This window comes from Geotrypetes seraphini, chromosome 1 (assembly GCF_902459505.1).
Source record: "Geotrypetes seraphini chromosome 1, aGeoSer1.1, whole genome shotgun sequence".
Lineage (NCBI taxonomy): Eukaryota > Metazoa > Chordata > Amphibia > Gymnophiona > Dermophiidae > Geotrypetes > Geotrypetes seraphini.
In genome coordinates this window covers 448,393,414-448,416,373 of record NC_047084.1, presented here as the reverse complement: position 1 = coordinate 448,416,373, position 22,960 = coordinate 448,393,414, and the positions used below count along the sequence as shown (strand labels likewise).

At 45.2% G+C, this 22,960-nt stretch overlaps 1 protein-coding gene across 1 annotated transcript in view; it reads left to right on the top strand.

The window, feature by feature from the left end:
• Window positions 1–1,212: 1,212 nt before the first annotated feature.
• The window catches only part of AVPR2 (arginine vasopressin receptor 2), a 59,924-nt gene continuing 38,176 nt past the window's right edge, over window positions 1,213–22,960 (top strand). Inside the window, exon 1 of the mRNA XM_033951169.1 lies at window positions 1,213–1,309. The gene's annotated coding sequence lies outside the window, so the exon portion shown is untranslated. The remainder of the gene's footprint in view (window positions 1,310–22,960) is intronic.

Genomic DNA, 22,960 nt, shown 5'->3' with positions numbered 1-22,960 from the left:
CAAATGGCTTAAGCGCTTTTCTGAGGATAGCACTGGTGTTAGTTTTGAGCATCGGCCTCTAAGTCCCTAAATTTAGGAACCCGGTGTCACATGGAGGGTAATTTTAGAGGAGGACATCTAAGCTAACAAAGCACCGAGAGAGATACGTTGTTTTCATTTTATAACAGCATTAGTGTTTAAGCCCAAGACTACGACGGGAACTCTCCACAGCCATTTCCTATTGGCGATCTGCACGGGGCAGGAGAGTAGGAAGATCGCTCCTGCCCCGAAAACCCACTAGACCACCAGGTAAGGCCAGGATGCCGGGGGAAGGCAAAAATATGGGGGGGGGGGGTTTCCCCCTCCCCCCAAAAAAATTGTGCGGAAATCACGAAATGGAGAGGGAGAAGTGTAATAGGAGTTTGAACTGTATGCGAAGGCAGAGAGGGAACCAGTGAAGTGATTCAAGGAAAGGGGTGAGGTGAGTGTAGCAAAGTTAGCAGAAGATAAGTCGTGCAGCTGAGTTTTAGCACTGCTTGCAGTGTAAGCAGCCCTAGAGCTGATGTAAATATCTGCACCAATATTTGTCAACTACATTATTATTATTGCATTTGTAAATTATAGGATTTTATAATCTACATGTGGTCTCATGAATTGCACTTATGCTCCACCCAAACTGCACTGCTGGGCACATCCATCAGCAAAGTATACGCCATTGTTTCAAAACATGCACTTTTGACCACTTGGTATTCTATAAGAGGTCATTTATGCACAGATGTGGCATATGCAGGTCAGGGCAATACAAAGTGGGTGCCAACTTTACAGCTTAAAGTGCAAACCATCTTATAAATTACCCTCTGGGGGGAAAAAAGTGTAACCAAAAATCTATAAATCCATACTCTATTAGCAATACATTACATCCCCAGCAGATTTCTTTCTTTTTTTCATTTTTTTTTTTTTTTTGGGGGGGGGGGGGCAGGAACTAAACCCAGACATGTGAACAAGGGCAGAGAGAAAGATCTCCCTCCCCTTCCCTCCCTCCCTCTCACACACATAGCTCAGTATCCCTTGTCTCAGAGAAAACCCAACAAATGCACTCCGCTTCCACAGATCCCTTCATCGCCCTCTGCAGCCCCACAAGCCAAATTCAAAAGAATAAAAAAGAAAAATTGTCTTCTATTTAAATAAGTAGCTGGATACCCGGTGGGAAGGCACAAGTGGCAGAGGAAGCTTCCACATTTTCCTCTGCTGCCCATCTCTGTCCTCCCCCTATGGGACTGGAAACGGTTGGCACGGCACATTCTCCAGCTGAGAGCCCCCTCAGGGAAAGGTAAGCCGATCTTTCATTTTCTTTCTCTTTGTTGTCATTTTAAAAAGTTGCACGCTGTCACCATTCAAAGATACAATGAAGGCGGAGAAAGAAAATGAGCCCAGCTAGATAGAGGTGATCATGATGGGGGAGAGGAGAAAACCAAAAGGGGTCTTTTGCGTAACAAACTTAAATATAAAAATTTAAATTAAATACATGTCAATTTCAATACTCACTCTTATGCTTTGAAAATAGAATTGCTTTCTGGATCATGTTAGAGTTCTTTAACTGGTATATATGAAGGATGTTCAAAAAATTTCTGCAATATTAATGAGTTGGTTAGGTATAGTAATATTGTTTGCCATTTCGATAAAGTTGTCAGAATTGTTCAGGTGGGTGGTAGTGGGGGAGGAGGGATGATATTGTATACATGTGAAGACACTGTTGTTGTCCTGTTAATCTTTATTATTGTTCTTTGGCATTGTCTTCAATAAAAATGTTTGAACATAAATAGAGCTGTAGATATTTTACTCCCGTACCAGAATGCAGGGCCAGTTTTAGACACGCTGAGGCCCAGAACATAAATTTTAGGGGGCCCTAGAACTTTCTCTTCGCTGCTTCTTGCACCCACCCCCGCTTTCCCTATCTGCCATTATTACCACACATAAAACAACTTTAAATGAGATGACTTCTTTACACAGAAAACACAGACAATGCTTCAGCAAATACAGAACAAGGAACTGCAAATAGAAATATGACGACCAAAATTGAACTGGGAACCCCAAGAAATTGCTCAGCAAGTACTGCAACACTGGAGAAATAGAAACAGAAGTGCATTTGTTTTTGAACTGAACACAATCAGTGGCACAGCCATAGAGGTAGGGTTACCAGATGTCTGGATTTACCTGGACACGCCCTCTTTATAGATATTGAAAACCCCGCAGTTTGTCCTGGTTTTGGAAGGCCCCGGCTCTGCCAGAGCTAGAGGCCGCATCTGGAGGGCCTCCAAAAATGCGCAGATGTGACATGATGACATCACATGCATGCGCTCAGAGAAGGAGAGGAGATGAGGTTTGCGTGAGGGCAGGGCTGGGGTGAGGCCATGTGTTCTCTTTTTTACGTAAACAGATATGGTAACCCTACCTCCCACCCCAGGGCCCAACAAGCTCTGTCTTCTCCCAGCCCCTCTTCCACACCAGGGTCCAGTAATCTCTGTCTTGTTCCAGTCCCCCTCCCCACCCCTCCCATCCTAGCGTTTTTCCACCTCTAACTTTTCTCCTTCTGCTAAGAGAATGAGGAAGTCTCTTCATTACCGTGGGGTCTCCTGGAGCTGTTTGGCCCAGGTCAACTGCCCTGCCCCCCCTCCACCCCCCCCAACGCCAGCCCTGCTCTCTCAGCAGACCTCTGGCTCCCGGTAGCATCAGTCAGCCGAACATGCTGCCTTCGGCGGCCCTGGAAGCTTTCCTTCAGTGTCAATTTCCTATCTCCACGGAGGCAAAGCTTCCAGGCTGCCGAAGACATCATATTCAGCTGACTGACGCCGCCAGCAGCTCGAAGTCAGCTTACAGAGACCTAAGACACAAGGAGAGAAAAGATTGCAGGCTTGCGTTCAGCGTCAGGACAGGGACAACATGTGAAAACCCGGACAAAGTGAGCTCCGACCTGCAGAGGGAGCAGGAGTTTATATGATTCAAATTGAAATTTAAAGATTTGGCTGCAATGCTTCATAATGGAGTACATCTATAGAGGAAGTAGCACAGCTCCTGAAGAAACCAAGGCGAGAAACAGATGAGTAATCATCGGGCTAAAGTTAAGTGCTTCCTCCTTTTTCTTCTTTTATATGTACAAATGAGTTGGTATATTAGCCAAATTTGAAAATATTCAACAAATGGACCAATGATGAATACACCACCCCAGTAAGGACATGTAAGAAATTTTGATTAGTGCCCTGGGTGTATGAGGTCCTAAGTCATTTAGATTGCAATTTGAGTAACGTAAGATTTTCAAGTTGTATGTTTGGCCTCCCCATTTCAGATCCATCTCCTCCTTCCCTTATCCCCGGGTCCTCCTCCTTTTCCTATTTTCAGTCTTCTCACTCTCCTTTACTGCATTTGATAACATGCCTCACTAAAAATAATTGAAGCATGAAAAGCATAATTGGTTACAAATAAATCCATCCTCCCACCCCTCCCACCATCATTGTACTATTTTAAACTGATCTTATCTGATCAAATGTCTTCGCATGAAACCACCAAGTCCTTGCCTTATTTGAAAAAAAAAAAAAAAAAAAAAAATGAAAGGCAATGAATTCCACACTCGGGTCTCATCACCATAAACATTTGCAAGCAATGCAAATTTATACAAGTGGTTATACCAACTAAGCAGATTTCACAGACGCATAGGACCTTCCAAATTCACAGTACGAATACCAAAGGGACCCCCTTTACTAGCTGTGCTAAATCTTAACACAGGCTTAGAGTGCTGAAAGATACATCTGTTTATGCATACAAATTATATGGTAATAATTATTTTCTATTTATCCTTTGGTGGAGGTGTGGCATGGGCAGGATCCAATCTAGTTATTCAGTTTTCTTTTTTTTTTAATCTTTATTAATTTTCATACTTTAATAGTACAATACATGAAAATATAACATCGACATAAGCACCTTCAGCTTACAATTATACTTAAGCACTCATTTTCTCCCCCCATCCCCCACCCATTCAATAATTATACCATAAAACACAGCAACACAGAGTTCCCCAATAATTTTACCCTAACCAATTTAATAACTCTTCTCATCCTCCCACCCAGCCCGAGTATAAATACTCTAAGATCAAATTAGGACAGAGATATCTCCCATCCCCTGGATGTGTATGAAAATAAACAAGAAGTGACTTATACAAGACCTGCTATAATAAAGCAACATAAGATGCCAATGGACCCCAAACTAATTTTAAAAAAATTACTGTGCCCCAAGCTATCTGCATTCATTTTTTCATATCTAGAGCAGGAACAAAAAGGAAGATTTAAACGGTCGTAGTTCTTCCAGTTACGGATGATCATCTGCATTGCTATTCAGTTTTCTATAGCAGTGGTTCCCAACCCTGTCCTGGAGGAACACCAGGCCAATCTGGTTTTCAGGCTAGCCCTAATGAATATGCATGAAGCAAATTTTCATGCCTATCACTTCCATCATATGCAAATCTCTCTCGTGCATATTCATTAGGGCTAGCCTGAAAACCCGATTGGCCTGGTGTTCCTCCAGGACAGGGTTGGGAATCACTGTAATCTATACCATTCTCCCAGGATAGCTCAGAACAGTTTTATGAGTTTATTCAGATACTCAAGCATTTTCCCTGTCTGTCGTGGTGGGCTCACAGTATATCTGATGTACCTGGGGCAATGGGGGGGATTAACGGGCAAACTCTATAAGAAACGCCCAAAAGATAGGCGCGGATATAGGCACTGTTAAGTGCGTTTCAAGTACAGTTGGCTGCTGTTTAGTGAATCGCGCTGAGTGGCACCTATTTGGGCACCTATTCTGGAAGCGCCCAATAAATAGGCCAGCTCTAGGCACAACTAAAAGTTAGGCGCTCATGCGAGTGCTTAAGCACGCTTAAGAGCAGCGATTCTGTAACAAGGCGCCTAACACGAAGCCATGCCCACGCTTAGCATGCATAGCACCTATTTTTTTGAAGGCCGCCTAAATTTTTAGAGGCGTCTTGTTACAGAATCGCTCTTTCTTGATGGGCGCCTAAGTTTCAATTATTGCTGATTAAAAAGCTTAATTGAGCTTGTTATTCAATTTAGATAGGTGCCGGTTACAGAATTTGGACCTAAGTGACTTACCCAGGGTCACAAGGAGCCGCATTGTTTTGAACCCACAATCCCAGGGTGCTGAGGCTGTAGCTTTAACCACTGTGCCACACTGTCCCCAAAAGGACATGCGAGCGTTAACCAGCCAGTACACGGAGATTACCTTGTGCTAACTGGATAACATGGATTTAGTGCAGGAGCCCTTAGCATCTCCTAAATAAGAAGGAGTAAATGCTCCCTTATTAATTTTTTTTGCAGTGGCCATATACTACTGCCAACCTTAGCGCAATAGAAAAAGGCTGAATTTACAGCCGCACTAGAAAAGGGCTTATTATGTGGAATGTTCCATGTTAGAATGTGCTAATCTTATTTACTAGCACAGCATAGCGAAAGGACCCTAAAATAACACATATCTGATATTTGATGGGAAACCAGTGGAGCTCTGCCAAAACTGGAGTTATAGGGTCTGAAGAATTTTTTTATTCAGTAAGAGATGAGCACAAGATCACAGATGGTGTTCTTTTTCATCCTTCCTCTTGAGGGGAAAGGTCAAGACAGAGAAGCTCACATCCTGGAGATGAATGCGTGGCTGCGCAGATGGTGCCATCGAGAGCATTTTGGCTTGAAAAGGTTTTGACCATGTTACACATTTCTATCAAGAACTGCATTGGCTGCCGGTTGAGGTGCGGTTGAGGTGCGAGGTTCAAGCTGGGGTGCATCTATTATCGTGTAATAGTAGGTGAAGCCCCGTCTTATCTGACTGAGTTATTCTTCTTTTCTATTCAAAACTCTCGAAGCTCTAAAGCCTTGTTGACTTTCACTACGGTGAAGGGTTGTAAACTACAAAGATATCATGATCGCATGCTTTCTTATCAGGCTGCAATATGGGACAAGAATTTTAAATCTTTGTTACTCTCTTCAGTTTCTTATTCTCTATTTAGAAACTATTGAAAAATTACTTGTTCTCAAAATTTTGGGGTTCTTAATTTTGGGGTTTTAATTTTCAGGTTCCCTATTCATTGTTTGTAGTATTTTTTAAAATTAATCTTTTGCAAACCGCATAGAACTCAAAGGTAAAGCAGTTAAGAAATAGATTTTATGTTATGTTTATGTTATGTTCCTGGACCACGAGATGATTTTTCAAGGGCTGCTGAGCAGAGATGGTGTGCATCTATCAAAGAAGGGACAAACTGTCTTCAGCAGCAGACTGGCTAACCTACTGAAGAGGGCTTTAAACTAGAATCAGTGATCAAAGTCCCTAAGTAAGTATTAATCCCTCAGGTAAGTGAATCAATAATTCTCCTAGGACAAGCAGGATGAGTCAGCCACATATGGGTGTTGTCCCAACAGCTCCCAATTTGCGGATAAGCTCTCCAATAGCTCAGATTTTTTTTTCTCTCTCTCTGAGCACGTGCAGCGCCCGGGCCCCACTGGGCATGCCCAAGCACTACCCATTTCCCCCTGCTTCCCCCTAATCCCCAGTCTTTAGTCTCCACCTGTTCCCATTGGTCGGATTTTCTACAGCTCTCCATTACAACTTTTCTACTCATCACTTGAAGATACCTGAATCATCAAAAGAAATGACTGGGATGCAGGAGAAGGATGAATGCACTGGATCCTCATGAATTGTGCATCCGCTGTTTGGATCCGGCACACGAGGATCCGTGCTGCTTGCATTGTGCGCACATGTCTTCGTGAGCACGCAAGCTGACACCCCCCCCCCCTGCTTACTTTATGCTTGCCTGTATCGGCACGCACGTAAGCCGAACCAGCCCTCCTGGAATTGTGCCCACCTGGTTTCATGAGCACTCTAGCTGAGAAAGAGGGCACTGAGAAACTCCATGGAAAGGAGTGAAGCCTGAGAATCAGCCTGCACAAGCCAGCCTGATCGTAAGGCAGCAATGGGGTATGTAAAATTGGCAGGGGTAAGGAGCCCTCAAGATGCCCTGGCTCTGCCCTGAATCCCTGCATGTAGCCAATCAAGGTAAGTCCCTGTATTTAGCCTACTTTGGGAAACTTCTGATAATCTCCTGCAGCCACGAGGGCTCTGCCCTTCTCATCGCCCGATCTGAAAAAGAAAAAGAAACTCGATGCTTCTTTCCCTCTTGGCGACCTGCAGACCTCTCCCACCTCCCTGAACCCCCCCCCCCTGGGAGGACCCTCATGTCAGGAAGAACCTTTGCAGCACCAGGAGTCTGCCTTTCACTACTTCTCCCCTCTCTGAGAACTCCATTAAGCTCTAGAGTTCAGCTATGTGCAGGGCAGTTGGCAACCAATCCCAGAAGTGTCCATCCTTCCTGCCTGAGCAACCAGCCATGATGGAAACCACTGGCAACCAATTACAGCACAGGCTTTTCCTTCCTCCCCGGCAACAGGGGCAGTCCCGGGGAGCTCTTCACAGAGTATGGGCACTGACATCATCAGTGATGCGGCATGTCAGACCACGCCTCCCCAAAGGTAGGGGTTGAAACTCCTCAGCCTCAGGAGCTGTTCACTGCACTTCAGGAACCTGGGCAGAGAGTGCTTCCACAGGTCACAGCCAGCAGGAGAGACACTGCTACTATTTATTATTTCTATAGCGCTGAAAGGCATATGCAGCACTGTACAGTTTAATATACAATAGACAGTACAGCAGGAGAAACCCACACAGGAGGCATCATCACCACTCCTCTTCCTCTGGCACAGCGGGAAACGCAGCCATGAGCACTGGCACAGATGAAGGGGTGCATCCTGCCCCCTATCTGCAGGCTCACCCCCCATCTCAAGAAGAACAGAGAATGTCGGCGGGGTACATGGAGCCACCCAACCAGTCAAAGTGGAGCAGCACATGAACCTGCGAACCACCAGGGTTGGATCAGCAGCAGCAGTTAATCCTCCTGCTGACCCAGCTCCTCTCTCAGCGGGCAACAATCCCCCCAATGCCCCCCCTTAGAGAAAGCCACGTACAACAACATGGCGCGTTCCAGCGGCATGCCATGCACCCAAGCAACGGAGGAACAAGCAGCAAACCAGCTTCCAGCCATGTCCCGAGTCACCACCCACAAAAATAAATAAATAACTATAATTTAAAAAAAAAAAACACATACGAGGAATTACCCCAAGTTCCTCCAGAAACTCACAGCCCTTCTCAAGATCCACGTGGATGGACCACCAGTACCCAAGACAGATTACTATAATGCCTGGACTACTTCAGGCAGGCAGTGGCGATTCCAGTCCACAAGAACCTCCTGGACTGCAGATACAAGATTTGTCAGACTCCCTCCTCAGGGCAACCAACATCAAGGAGACTGGAAGTGAAGTACCAGATCCTTGCGGCCCGGGGGTTCGACAAACTGCAGCTGCCACACAAGGACATTGCGGTAGCCTCGGCACTCAAGAGAAACAGGACAGCACGACCCCCCTCCAATGCCCCGCCAGGGAAGGACCTGAAAAACCCTGGATTCCACAGGGATAAAGACCTTCGAGGGTGCAATGCTCAGTGCACGAATTGCTGAGCTCCAGTTCCAGATGCTGCTTTATCAGGAGGCCATAGAGAGAAAATAAATAAAGTACAAAAAGACTGAACTCCTTGTTCTAAAGATTGAACCTTCTCCCCCTGGGCTTTTAAATCCTCTTCAAACTTTTTCGTATTCACATTTTGATTTTGAACAAGTGGTAAGATTCCCAGGCATACCTTGTGGAGGGAGTCCAGGGCAGACCAAATTGATTCCAAGGTAATTTCAGCAGGTCTCTCAAGGGTGACGGGATAATCGCGCACCAGACACCAGCGCGCCGACAATCCAGCGCTGACAATTCGCAAGAAAGAAGCGTGCCGCTGAAAGCCGTCAAAAAACTTATTTTTAAAGAGTTCTGACAGGGGGTGTGGGGGGGGGAACCCCCCACTTTAATGCATAGTGTTTGCGCTGCCATGGGGGGGGGGTGAGGGGTGCACTGCCATTGGGGGTGTGTGGGGGGGTGCAACCCCCTACATTATAGAGAAAACAGAACTTTTCCTGAAAAAAATCGGAAAAAGTTCTGTTTTCTTTACAATGTGTGTGTGTGGGGGGGGGGGGTTGCACCCCCCACACCCTCACAACAGCAATGCAAACACTATGCATTAAACACTATGCATTAAACTGGGGGGTACCCCCAACACTCCCCGTCGGAGCTCTTTAAAAATAAGTTTTTCGATGGCTTTCGGCAGCGCGCTTCTTTCTTGCACTGAATTGTCAGCGCTGGATTGTCAGTGCGCTGGTGTCTTGCGCGCCACTGACTATGAACCCAGAGTTCCAATTAATCCAAATAACTGGGCTGATTTAAAATTGAAGACAAGCTACCATTTGATTTTGTTATTTTTAAATTCTTTAATTTCCCATTCCCAATGGGTGTGAATTGTTTCTCTCTTCAATGTGGGCTACTCAAAAGTTTGTATCTATTTGAAAATTTGAATGAGTATTTTATTTTCCTTGTATATTATAGTTTGGGAAAACTTTTGTTTGTTCAATCAGTACATTTAGTTGAAATAATGATAAATGAATAAATAAATTTTAAAAAACCCAAAGTTCATATTTAGTAAATTCAGCACATTTTGCCAAAACATATTTTCGTAAAAAAGAGGGGGACTTTTAATATTTCTGCTGTATGGAAGATTCATGGAGGGGCATAATTGAAAGGGACGTCTAAATCCGTTTACGTCCAACTCGCAAGTCGTCCAAAGTAAAAAACAGCTTAAGACACATTTTCGAAAAATACATCCAAATTTTTTTTCGTTTCGAAAATCGTCTAATTATATGTCCTGCCGATCTGATCATCCAAGCTAAATCGTCCATCTTTATACCACATTTTCGTCCAACTTTTCGTCCAAGTCCAAAAAGCCTAGAACAAGCCCTATTGGACGTGGGAGGGGTCTGCAAAGTGATGGACTGAACACCAGACATGGCACCTAAATAGTGGGGTACCTTACAGGGCACTGCTGTGAACTTCACAAAAAGGGTGCCATGTCTTCTCCTCATTACAGCTCTCTTATAGGTCATGGTGAGCCCCCCAAACCACTTCTAGAATCCCCTAGACCAACGATGGCGAACCTATGGCACGCATGCCAACTGTGGCACACGAAGGCCTTGCAGCTGGCACGCGCAGGGCCGCCATCAGGGCAGTACTACCAGGGGGTGCACAGGAGAGAGAGCTGAACCGGGACGATGGGGGGACCCGCTGGGTTAAATATAACTCGAGCCGTGAGCCTCGTCTTCTACTCTGACTGCCCTGCTGCTCACACAGCCGATCGGAAATCTTCCCCAACGTCAGCGCTGAAGTCGGGGAAGATTTCCGATCGGCTATATGTGCGTGGCGGGACAGGCAGGAAATAGAAGACAAGCCTATGCGGCTCGAGCTACATTTTGCTGAGAAAGTTGCTAAGATGGGCTGGGAGACAAACGGGGAACACAAAAGGGGGAGGGAGTGCGTTTTGGACACAAGGCATGAACTTGGGAGAAAGGAAGGGAGGGAAAGAGATGCTGAGGTGGGGGAGGGAATGGGTTTTTGGACACAGAAGGCATGAACTTGGGAGAGAGGAAGGGAGGGAAAGAGATGCTGAGGTGGGGGAAGGAATGGGTTTTTGGACACAGAAAGCATGAACTTGGGAGAGAGGAAAGGAGGGAAAGAGATGCTGAGGTGGGGGAGGGAATGGGTTTTTGCACACAGAAGGCATGGACTTGGGAGAGAGGAAGGGAGGGAAAGAGATGCTGAGGTGGGGGAGGGAATGGGTTTTTGGACACAGAAGGCATGGACTTGGGAGAGAGGAAGGGAGGGAAATAGATGCTGAGGTGGGGAGGGAATGGGTTTTTGGACACAAGGCATGGACTTGGGAGAGAGGAAGGGAGGAAAATAGATGCTGAGGTGGGGGAGGGAATGGGTTTTTGCACACAGAAGGCATGGACTTGTGAGAGAGGAAGGGAGGGAAAGAGATGCTGAGGTGGGGGAGGGAATGGGTTTTTGCACACAGAAGGCATGGACTTGGGAGAGAGGAAGGGAGGGAAAGAGATGCTGAGGTGGGGGAGGGAATAGGTTTTTGGACACAGAAGGCATGAACTTGGGAGAGAGGAAGGGAGGGAAAGAGATGCTGAGGTGGGGGATGGAATGGGTTTTTGCACACAGAAGGCATGGACTTGGGAGAGAGGAAGGGAGGGAAAGAGATGCTGAGGTGGGGGAGGGAATGGGTTTTTGCACACAGAAGGCATGGACTTGGGAGAGAGGAAGGGAGGGAAAGAGATGCTGAGGTGGGGGAGGGAATGGGTTTTTGGACACAGAAGGCATGGACTTGGGAGAGAGGAAGGGAGGGAAATAGATGCTGAGGTGGGGGAGGGAATGGGTTTTTGGACACAAGGCATGGACTTGGGAGAGAGGAAGGGAGGGAAATAGATGCTGAGGTGGGGGAGGGAATGTGTTTTTGGACACAGAAGGCAAGGACTTGGGAGAGAGGAAGGGAGGGAAAGAGATGGTTGTGTACACGGGGAATAGAAGAAAGGAGAATTTTTGGTCATAGGGAGGGAGTGAGGTACAGACAGTGGCATACCAAGGTGGGGGTGGGGGCGGTCTGCCCCAGTTTTACGCCCCAAGGGGTGCACAGCTGGCCACCCTCCAGTGTTGTCCCTAGGCTGGCAAACTGCGTCTCTTTAGCCACTTGAGTGCCACCGCCGCCATTGGGAACAGGCCGGTGCCAAGTTCTCCCTGCTTTTCCCTGTGGGGCCGACTAACATTCGCCATCCGCGTCAATTCTGATGTCGGAGAGGACGTTTTGGGCCAGCCAATCGCTGCCTGGCTAGCCCAGAACGTCCTCCCCGATGTTAGAATTGACGTCGAGTGGCGAGAGTTGGTCGGCCCCGTGGGGAAGAGAAGCAGGGCGAACTCGGCGCCGGCCTGTTTCCGATAGAGGCAGTGGAAGCCTGTTCCCCAGTGGCGGTGGCAGCATTTTCCCAATGGTGGTGGCATAGGGGAGGGCAAGGAGAAAGAAAGAAAGGGGGGGACAGGGAGCCAAAAAAAAAAAAGAAAGAGGGCTGGGTGAAACAAAGAAAAATGGGGCATGGAGAGAGAGAGAAAGACAGACATACAGAATGAAAGGGGGTATGGAGAGAGAGAAAAAGAAAGAAGGGGGCAGGGTGAAACAAAGCAAAAGTTTGGGGAGGGAATGAGGTCTGGAGGAGAGAAAGCATACAGGAGGCTGAAAAAAGGGAAGAAATATTGGATGCACAGTCAGAAGAATAAAGTGCAACCAGAGACTGATGAAATTACCAAAGGTAGGAAAATGATTTTATTTTCAATTTAGTGATCAAAATGTGTCCGTTTTGAGAATTTATATATGCTGTCAATATTTTGCACTATGGCCCCCTTTTACTAAACCACAATAGCGTTTTTAGCGCAGGGAGCCTATGAGCTTCAAGAGCAGCGTGGGGCATTCAGCGCAGGTCCCTGCGCTAAAAACCGCTATTGCGGTTTAGTAAAAAGGGAGGGGGAATATTTGTCTATTTTTGTATAGTTGTTACTGAGGTGACATTGCATAAAGTCATCTGCCTTGACCTCTTTGAAAACCCGCGGAATATAAATGATAATTAACATTTTCTCAGCGTACAGCGTGCTTTGTGTTTTTAAAATTTTATTGTTGGTAGATCATTTTGACTTGGCCACAAAGGTAAGGGGGAGGGAGGGGAGCTGCTGAAAGAGTCTACCTTGACGTGGTTGCAGGCTTACAAATCTTTTGGTCAAAGAGTGCAGCGACAGAGAAAAGTATGTGTGTATTCAGCCCATGAATGAAATCATTAAAACATTATAAATTGCCAATAAATTGAAATGAAAACCAAAGGATTGTGAATCAAATTGATTCTCTGACAATACAAAGATTCCAACCTTTAAAATGATGTTACATAGTTCAGGCAACTTTATAAAGAGTTTTTAGATACTAAAATCTTGTTATTAAGGTTTAATTGACGTGCTGGCACTTTGAGGAAATTCTTTGGTTTTGTGCAGCAGTTTGGGCACTCGGGCTCAAAAAGGTTAGCCATCACTGCCCTAGACCCACTTATCTACCACCCCAATAGCCCTTATGGCTGCAGCAGCCACTTATATGCCAGTACAAAAGGGTTTTGGAGGTGTATAGGGGAGTGCACACGTTTACGTATCAATGCAGTGATTACAGGGGCTTATGGGCATGGGTCCTCCTCTCTATGGGTCCCTAACCTACCCCCAAGACGACTTAAGCTGCCTCTGTGCTGGACGACTAGACTTTCCTTGCCTCATTGGGGAACTTACTACAAAGCTTAAAAGTTAAATTTTATATCTATGCTGATGATATCACCATTGTTATTCCCCTTACTACTCTGACCTCCAAGACTAAGATTCATCTATCATCCATTCTAAAGCAAATTGAACTATGGATGACCGAATTCAAATTGAAGCTCAACACTGACAAAACTAAGGGCTCCTTCTATCAAGGTGCGCTACGGGAGTTAGCGCGTCGGACATTTCATCACGCGCTAACCCCCGCGGCAAGCCAAAAAACTAACGCCTCATCAATGGAGGTGTTAGTGACTAGCGCGGTAGGAGGTTGAACGCGCGGTATTCCGCGCATTAACCGCCTACAGCACCTTGATAAAAGGAGCCCTAAATTTTTCCTTGCAAGTCCTAACGATAAATTCAAAGACTCATCGAACTCCTTGAATGGTCAGGACTTCCCTATTGACCACTCCATTAAAATCCTTGTAGTCACCCTGGACCGCCACCTCACTCTAAATGCTCACACAGATTTATTGGTTAAAAAATGCTTTTCGGTACTATGGAAACTCAGAACCATCAAAAAATACTTTGATGCAACATCCTTCCGCTTACTGGTTCAATCTTCCATCCTAAGCTTGCTTGATTATTGCAACATCATTTACTGGGATCCTTCAAGAAAAACATTCTAAGACTCAGAGTCATTCAAAATTCGGCAGTTTGACTGATTTTTGGCCTGAAGAAATGGGAACACATAAGACCCTACTATCAAAAACTCCATTGGCTGTCCCTAGAGGCGCGAATCCTGTTTAAGTTCTCTTGTCTGTGTTATAAATCAATATTTGGTCTGGCCCCCACTTACCTTGTTTCCTATTTTAATCTGGCAAGTTCTTTTAGGCTCACACGAAGAATACATCTGTTCACCTATCCGACAATAAAAGCCTGCCACTACAAAAGATTCTTGGACAGAACTCTCGCCTTCCAGGCAGGCAAATGGAACAATTGGCTTAGTAACATTATCACGCTCTCCTCATCCTACTTCAATTTTAGAAAACTGGTAAAAACGAGTTTATTCAATCGATTTGTAAACTAAGAATATATACAGCTCTGCTTATTCAACCAGTAACTCTAAGAACTATATAGCTTTCCAATTCTTTCATTATGTAAGATTGTATTCTTGTCTTTGATTGTAACCTCTTCGCTGATTGTCCAGCGCTTCTTGCTGTAAACCGCCTCAAACTTCCATGGCTTTGGCAGTATATAAGAATAAAATTATTATTATTATTATTATACCAGGCGGCCAGGTGATGATGGTCTGGAGGCTGAATTTTAAAGATGTGATTAATATTTTTATGGGTGTGGGGGGGGGTCGGTGATCACTGGGGTAGTGTGTGGGGGTCTGTGTTATGTGTTTTCAGTGCTTATCTGGTGAGTTTAGGTGGGTTTTTGTGACTTAGACCATGTAAAACATGGTCTAAATCCAAGTTCCGTCGATCGTGGGCTATATAGGCATCAGTGGAACAGGTCCCATAGGGCTAGCTGCAGGTTGGTTTGGGCTGACATATGCAGTGCTGTGCACATTCTTTGCAGGTACTTCCTCCGCCCCTAGTGAGATCACAATCTAAGTTTTGTACCTTGGGCTTTGGAGTGTTAAGTGACTTCCCCAAGGTCACATGGAGCAGTGGTGGGCTGAGATCCTCAATTCACCAGGATCTCAACCCACTGAATTGCTATTATTACCTCTCGGTGGAGGTGGTGGAGACAAAAAGTATATCTACATCCAAGAAAGTTTGGAGCAAGTACATTGGATCTTTAAGAGAGAGAAGGGGATAGAGGACTATATATTTTGAAGGAAAGGCGGGAGAGGGGAGATATGATAGAGATGTTTAAATACCTACGTAATGTTAATGCACATGAATCGAGTCTCTTTCATATGAAAGGAAACTCTGCAATGAGAGGGCCTAGGATGAAGTTAAGAGGTGATAGGCTCCGGAGTAATCTAAGGCAGTGGTTCCCAACCCTGTCCTGGAGGACCACCAGGCCAATCGGGTTTTCAGGCTAGCCCTAATGAATATGCATGAGAGAGATTTGCATATAATGGAAGTGAGAGGCATGCAAATCTGCTTCATGCATATTCATTAGGGCTAGCCTGAAAATCCGATTGGCCTAGTGGTCCTCCAGGACAGGGTTGGGAACCACTGATCTAAGGAAATACTTTTTTTTACAGAAAGGGTGGTAGATGCGTGAACAGCCTCCAAAAGAAGTGGTAGGGACAGAGACTGTGTTTGAATTCAAAAGGGCCTGGGATAGGCACGTGGGATCTCTCAGAGAGAGAAAGAGATAATGGTTACTGCGGATGGGCAGACTGGATGGGCCGTTTGGCCTTTATCCGCCATCATGTTTCTATGTTTAGATGGCATGGTTAGGCAGTCTAGATATACCATAGCCATATGTTGTTGTTTTTTTTTATCTGCCTTCGTTTTTCTCTGTTTCTATAAAGGCCCTTTCAATAATCCTTGAATAAAATATGTGTGAATCAAAATGGCCAAATCCCTCCAGTCCCAAAATAAATTGCAGGCTAGCAAATGAAGCACGCACACCAGAAGTAATCTGGTTGTTAAGGCTCAAATCCTTATCCGACCGGACATCCAGATTTTTTTTTTTACAACCTCTTTCTCAGTAAAACTATAACCATCAACGGATAGAACTGTGTATGAACATACTGGCTCCTGGTAATCCAAACATAATGAGATTTATTCAAGTTAGTCTGCTTACACCGCAGCGACACTTCCTGCAAATGTGTGATTTATAGATGACAACAAACCAGCTCGATGCTCCCCGATCTCCAAATGTAACTGAATGCCATCTTTCCCACCCCAAATAAATCACAAGAAAGGTTGGAAACTGACTTTATTTTATAGTGCACTAAACCAGTAATGCTATGCAATATGAAAGCAGACATCGGTTTTTGAACGTCTGCAGCAGAATCTCAGAAACTGCCGCACCGTTTTGCAGCTCTTGTTGCAGATTATCAGTGTCTGAGTCACTACAGAAAACTGGGAGCTGTGTCTTACAGCAGTTTAAGAATATTAGGTGCCCTAGAAAAATCTTCAGTTTCATATTGCAGTCCCCCCCCCCTCCCAATTAACATTCAATCCTATAGGTCCCCTAAGATAAGAGCATAAGAATAGCCTTACTGGGTCAGACCAATGGTCTATCACGCCCAGTAGCCTGTTCTCACAGTGGCCAATCCAGGTCACTAGTACCTGGCCAAAACCCAAGGAGCAGCAATATTCCATGCTACCGATCCAGGGCAAGCAGTGGCTTCCCCCTTGTCTTTCTCAATAACAGACTATGGACTTTTCCTCCAGGAACTTGTCCAAACCTTTCTTAAAACCAGCAAAGCTATCCGCTGCTACCACATCCTCTGGCAACGCGTTCCAGAGCTTAACTATTCTCTGAGTGGAAAAAAATTTCCTCCAAGATTTATTTTTAATATTTATATACCACTTATAACCTAAGTAGTTTACATTCAGGTACTCAAGCATTTATCCCTATTTGTCCCAGTTGGCTCACACTCTGTCTAATGTACATGGGGCAATGGGGGATTAAGTGACTTGCTCAGGGTCACAAGGAGCAGCATGGGATTTGAACCCACAACCTCAGAGTGCTGAGGCTGTAGCTCTATCCACTGTGCCACATACATAGAAAAATTAAGGCAGATAAAGACCATGTGGCCTATCCATGCCATCTACTATCCCTTCCTCTCCTTTAGAGATCCAATGTACTGAAACTACAAAATGTAATAATTCTTTAATAATGACAATAATTCTACTCTGATTATCCTTAAGAAATATATTGTACTTTTGCTATTTGTATTTTGTACTTCGCTGATTGTCCAGCTCACTTCGATGTAAACCGCCGAGAAGTCGTCAGATTGTGGCGGTATAGAAGAATAAAGTTATTATTATTATTATTATCAAACTTTCTTCAATTCAGATACTTTTTTTTGTCTTCACTTGGAGGCTATTCCACACATTCACTACCCTTTCCATGAAAAAGTATTTTCTGAGGTTACTTTCCTTTTACCTTCATCCTATGTTCCCTCATTCTAGAACTTCCTTTCCATTGAAAGACTCACCTCATGCATATTTATGCCACATAGGTTAAACATCTCTATCGCATCTCCCCTCTCCTGCCTTTCCTCAGCAATCCTGATCATTCCCCCCAGCATCATCCTGTAAAAAATACATAATTGGACATCCAAACTGTAAATGTTATGGGACACTTTTACCAAACAACAGTATAAAGTGGCCTTAGCATGACTTATGTAGGTCTTTTCCACACACTAAGGCATGAGGTAATTTTGCAATTAGAGTATGGCGGTTACAACAGATCAGCACATGAGCCCTTTACCACCAAACATTATGTAGGTGGTAAGAGCTTGTGCTAAATCGGTTAGCATGCGGCAAAGTAGCTGTGCTGATTAGTGTAGAACACACCCACTCTCTGCCCCCCAGACACATCCCCTGTGCCAAAAATAAATTTTGGTTTTAGCACATGGTAGCATGCATATTCCCTGAAATTATTTATTTGTTATTGAGATGAACTGCCTTTTTCATGAAGAGATTCACCCAATGTATTGTAAACCACCCAAGGTGGTTTATAATACATTGGGTGATAATCAGATGTGCTCTGGGGTATTTTCCCTATATGTCTTGGCAGGGGCAATGGTGAGTTGGGCGACTTGCTCAGTGTCACAGGGAACAGGCTGGGATTGAACTCACAACTTCAGGATACCAAGGCAATAGCTCTAACCACTAGGCCATACTCCCTCTCCCTTATTATAGATACCTCAGCACACTCTGTGGTACACCATTTTTTTTATTTTTTATTTTTGCTGCGGCTTTGTAATGAGGGAAGTTTCCCCAAAGGCGTTGAATCAGTTATTTAAAAATTGCCTTGCATTTCTCCCCCCCCCCTTAGGTAACATCAGATATTTGAGTTTCTGTGTCTGTCATGACATTCCTGTTTCGGTTTGAGCGCAGATGCTTTTTGCTGTCTCTGAGAAGCTGCTGTCCTGGGTGACCATGTGATTGGCTCAGCCCTGAGAGATGAGGGCACCATTAGTGCCTAAGGGAGACAGAAATGTAAATCCGTCATTGGCACTGACTCAATGATCCTGGGCTGACCATCATTTCAGGGCTGCCTTTAGGTTCATGCAGAAAAACCCCCTGGGGAGCCTTGCGCCATCACATAGCTTGCACAAGCCTGAAGATGGCCCTGCCAGTGACCCAGGATGGTATTAGGGGCCAATGAAAAAAACTAACAAAAATCTCATCTCGAATTTGGAAATTACAGGTGTGCGTTTTCAAGGATGGAAATGTAAGATCCATAAAATTCAATAACAGAGATAAGGCTGTTTTCACCATCTTTTGGTTTCTTAAAAGCATTTAAAAATGATTATTTGACAGTATACATTTTAATTTCCCCAAAATCCTTATGGTAAATCAGCTGAATTTGTTGCCAGGTGTTGGAGTCCTGGGAAAGCCTTTATTCAGTTTTCTATTTGTCCCTTATGGAGTTACACAGTGAGGCGAGGGTTTTCCTATTTTTTTGCTTCCCATTTCTTATGCCTTATACTTTTGAAGGCAGACCCTCCTTTTACAGGTTGTTAGCGCCAAGGAGTGTTAGGAAGTGGTGTGGAGAAGGATTTCCAGAAAGAACCAGACAGAACAAGGCAAATGCATTCACCATCAAATGAACTGGATAATTGCTGTTAATAAGATTAGTTTGCACCGAGCATCCGCTAAGATGCACGTTCTTTGGGCTGGGACATAATAACAGTAAAATATTAATAGATAGTGCAGCTTTCATGCACAGGGGATGACAAAGTGCTTCACTTAGATTTTTGGGGAGCAGCGTTCGGCCCATAGTGTCATAGTGATTTTAAACACCAGCTACTGTGGGCTGTTGAATATCCCAATTCAGCATAGGGCTGTGCCCATATACTGGTAATGAATATCCAGGTATGCACAAGGCATCAGCACTTATCTGGGTACCGGTGATATATTTCAGTCCAGCACATAGATAACTAGCTGGATAAAGTTACGGCAGCCTTTTGTTCCTCTAATTTTATCCGATTAGCAGACTGAAAATCACGGGCGATTGAATAAATATTGGCTCTGCCTCCAGACCATCCAGACACTACCTAGATCAGGGGTAGGTAATTCTGGTCTTCGAGAGCCACAGGCAGGACAGGTTTTCAGGATATCCACAATAAATATGCATGAGATAGATTTGCATCTCACGGAGGCAGTGCATGCAAATCCAGCTCATACATATTCATCGTGGATGTCTTGATAACCTAACCTGCCTGTGGTTCTCGAGGACTGGAATTGCCTACCCCTGGGCTAGACCATAGGTGTCAGAACAGGAGAGGCTACAGGGGTCATTGCCTCCTCAAAAATTCTCTGACACTATGGTTATAGCCCTCCCTCCCACCCTTCTCCCAGTGTTTGCTTAAATCTTTGGGCAGCTACTGTGCAACGTCAAACAATAGGCCTGCCCCGGAACCCTTTATTCCAGTGGTTCCCAACTCTGTCCTGGCGGACCACCAGGCCAGTCGGGTTTTCAGGCTAGCCCTAATGAATATGCATGAGAGATATTTGCATATAATGGAAGTGACAGGCATGCAAATCTGCTGCATGCATATTCATTTGGGCTATCCAGAAAACCCGATTGGCCTGGTGGTCCTCCAGGACAGGGTTGGGGACCACTGCTTTATTCTATGCTGCATGTCGGCTGCTGAAGATTTAAAACTAAAACGCCAGAAGGAGGCGGGTGGAGGACTTGGGAGCTGTTTAGAGGTCGTGCGCCAGGGCGGAGCTCCTGGGCTCCCCCAAACAAAGCAGTGTTCTGCTGCCTATGGTCTAGATCAGGGGTCTCAAAGTCCCTCCTTGAGGGCCGCAATTCAGTCGGGTTTTCAGGATTTCCCCAATGAATATGCATGAGATCTATGTGCATGCACTGCTTTCAATGCATATTATTGGGGAAATCCTGAAAACCCGACTGGATTGCAGCCCTCAAGGAGGGACTTTGAGATCCCTGGTCTAAATGTGTCTGTTTACTAAGTGTGGCTTAACTGGACAGGAGCAGGGGCCATCAAGATATACAAGTTGTTCAGGGCAAAAAATCTTAATGGCCCCCTCCCAACCTTACCATCAGTCACAGTCAAAAGTAAAGTTTGATAATAGTTAAAATTTACTTTGTTGGTGCTGCTTTATTTAGTTGTCAGCCAGACCTGGGGAATTATGCCCCCTCCTGCCCCCCCCCCCCCTCTTGGTGGGCCTGGATAGGAGCCACTCCTGCTTGGTTAAATCCTTGTCAGTAGCAGCCCTCTGTCATTTCTCCCTCCTCTTCATGCACTTCTCCATTCATGGGTCAGACTAGTGGAGGGAGTTCTTCATACCATCTCTATCATATGCCCAGATTTCACGAACCCTGTTGGATGGAAGATCCAAACCTGGATGCCCAGAGCTGCAGCATACAAAGTTACAATTCTGAGTCACGGGGTTACTTCGGGTTGTGCAGCAGTGACAGACATGCAGCCAGATCAAAAGTGGATGGAGCAGAAGCAAAACACAAAGGGGAGAGATCAGTATGAATGCCCAATTGAAGTCCAAGAACCTGAGGCATAGGGAACCAAGTGATTCCCCTGTGAACACACATAGTTCGTGACAAAGCCGGGGATTCGAGTTAAGGCACAGTGGCTTGTCCTTCACCTTTAGTCTTGGCTGGCATTTCTCACTTCCCCATCAGATAGCATCTGGCACAGACGTCAGCAGTGAAACCACCCGGACTGTCGCAACCATCACATAAAAATTTGGGGGGGAAAAAATCAGATAACATGATTTTTTTTCAGTTATTTGATTCTTATCACGCAGGGACCTAACTGCAAAATGCTTCCACATTCCTTTCCCCTTATTTATAACCTATGAGTAGTAAAAGAAATTTAATGATACAACGCTTCATAGGAGCAGCCAGCATCCGAGCCCCAGGGGGCAGACCTAGGTCACTCTGCTGATGTCTCTTTATTAGGCGCTCTCACCTGTTGGGAGGTCAGGGTAGTTCTCGTGGGGCTGGAACAAACTGTATCGAACCCAGAGGCTTCCTCGCAGGAATGGCTATATGGTGTACTGCAGAGCAGCAATAGATCATAAAGCTTGGAATATGTTCTGCATTTAAAAAAATATATTTTTATTGTTATGAAGTATAAATACAGTAGGTCAGCATAACATCTATCACAAAATATTCAACAAGAAATACCCCACCTCTTTCCTCTGGCACACGATAAGCAGCTATAATGTACAGAAAATTAGCTTATGACAGTTACAAATTGAGTACCCTACTGTGAACTTGACGTGGTAAACATAGAAACATAGAAACATAGAAATAGACGGCAGATAAGGGCCCACGGCCCATCTAGTCTGCCCACCTTAATGTCCCTCCCCTACCTTTGCCCTGTGAATAGATCCCATGTGCCGATCCCATTTGGCCTTAAAATCAGGCACGCTGCTGGCCTCAATCACCTGTAGTGGAAGACTATTCCAGCGATCAACCACTCTTTCAGTGAAAAAGAATTTCCTGGTGTCACCTCGTAGTTTCCCGCCCCTGATTTTCAACGGATGCCCTCTTGTTGTCGTGGGACCCTTGAAAAAGAAGATATCTTCCTCCGCCTCGATGTGGCCCGTAAGATACTTGAACGTCCCCCCTCTCTCTGCGCTCCTCGAGCGAGTATAGCTGTAATTTGTCAAGCCGTTTTTCGTATGGTAGATCCTTGAGTCCCGAGACCATCCGGGTGGCCATTCTTTGCACCGACTCCAGTCTCAGCACATCCTTGCGATAATGCGGCCTCCAAAATTGCACACAGTATTCCAGGAGGGGCCTCACCATGGATCTATACAATGGCATAATGACTTCCGCCTTACGACTGACGAAACCCCTTCGTATGCAGCCCATGATTTGTCTTGCCTTGGACGAAGCCTGCTCCACTTGATTGGCAGACTTCATGTCCTCACTGACGATTACCCCCAAGTCTCGTTCTGCTACCGTTTTTGCTAGGATCTCGCCATTAAGGGTATAAGACTTGCATGGATTCTGGCTGCAATATGTTCTGACTATAGCTAAAATATTTAGACAGCCCTTTTCCTGTTGCCTGATGGAGCCAGTTACAGAAAAAGAAATTACATCCTGATCATCAGAGTAGAGAATGGCATGGGGACAAATTTGTCCCGGTCCCCGCAGGAACTCAGTTTCCCCCGCCCCTGCGAATTTTGTCGCTCTCCCTGTCAGCTCTCCTTAACCGCACAAGACTCAGACATTATGATTTTTAAAGTGCTTGAGGCTTGTGCAGACGAGGACGGAGCTTGCAGGAATGGGGCATGGACAGGAAAAGAACTCACGGGAATGAGATGGGAAAATGAGTTCCCGTGTCATTCTCTACTTCAGAGTCCAGTTCTGCTTCGCAGTAGCAGAGCATCTAAAAAGTTGATACTATAACCTCAGCAGGGGTTGGGTGACACAGAGTCAAATGCAAAGGCAATATCTCAAGC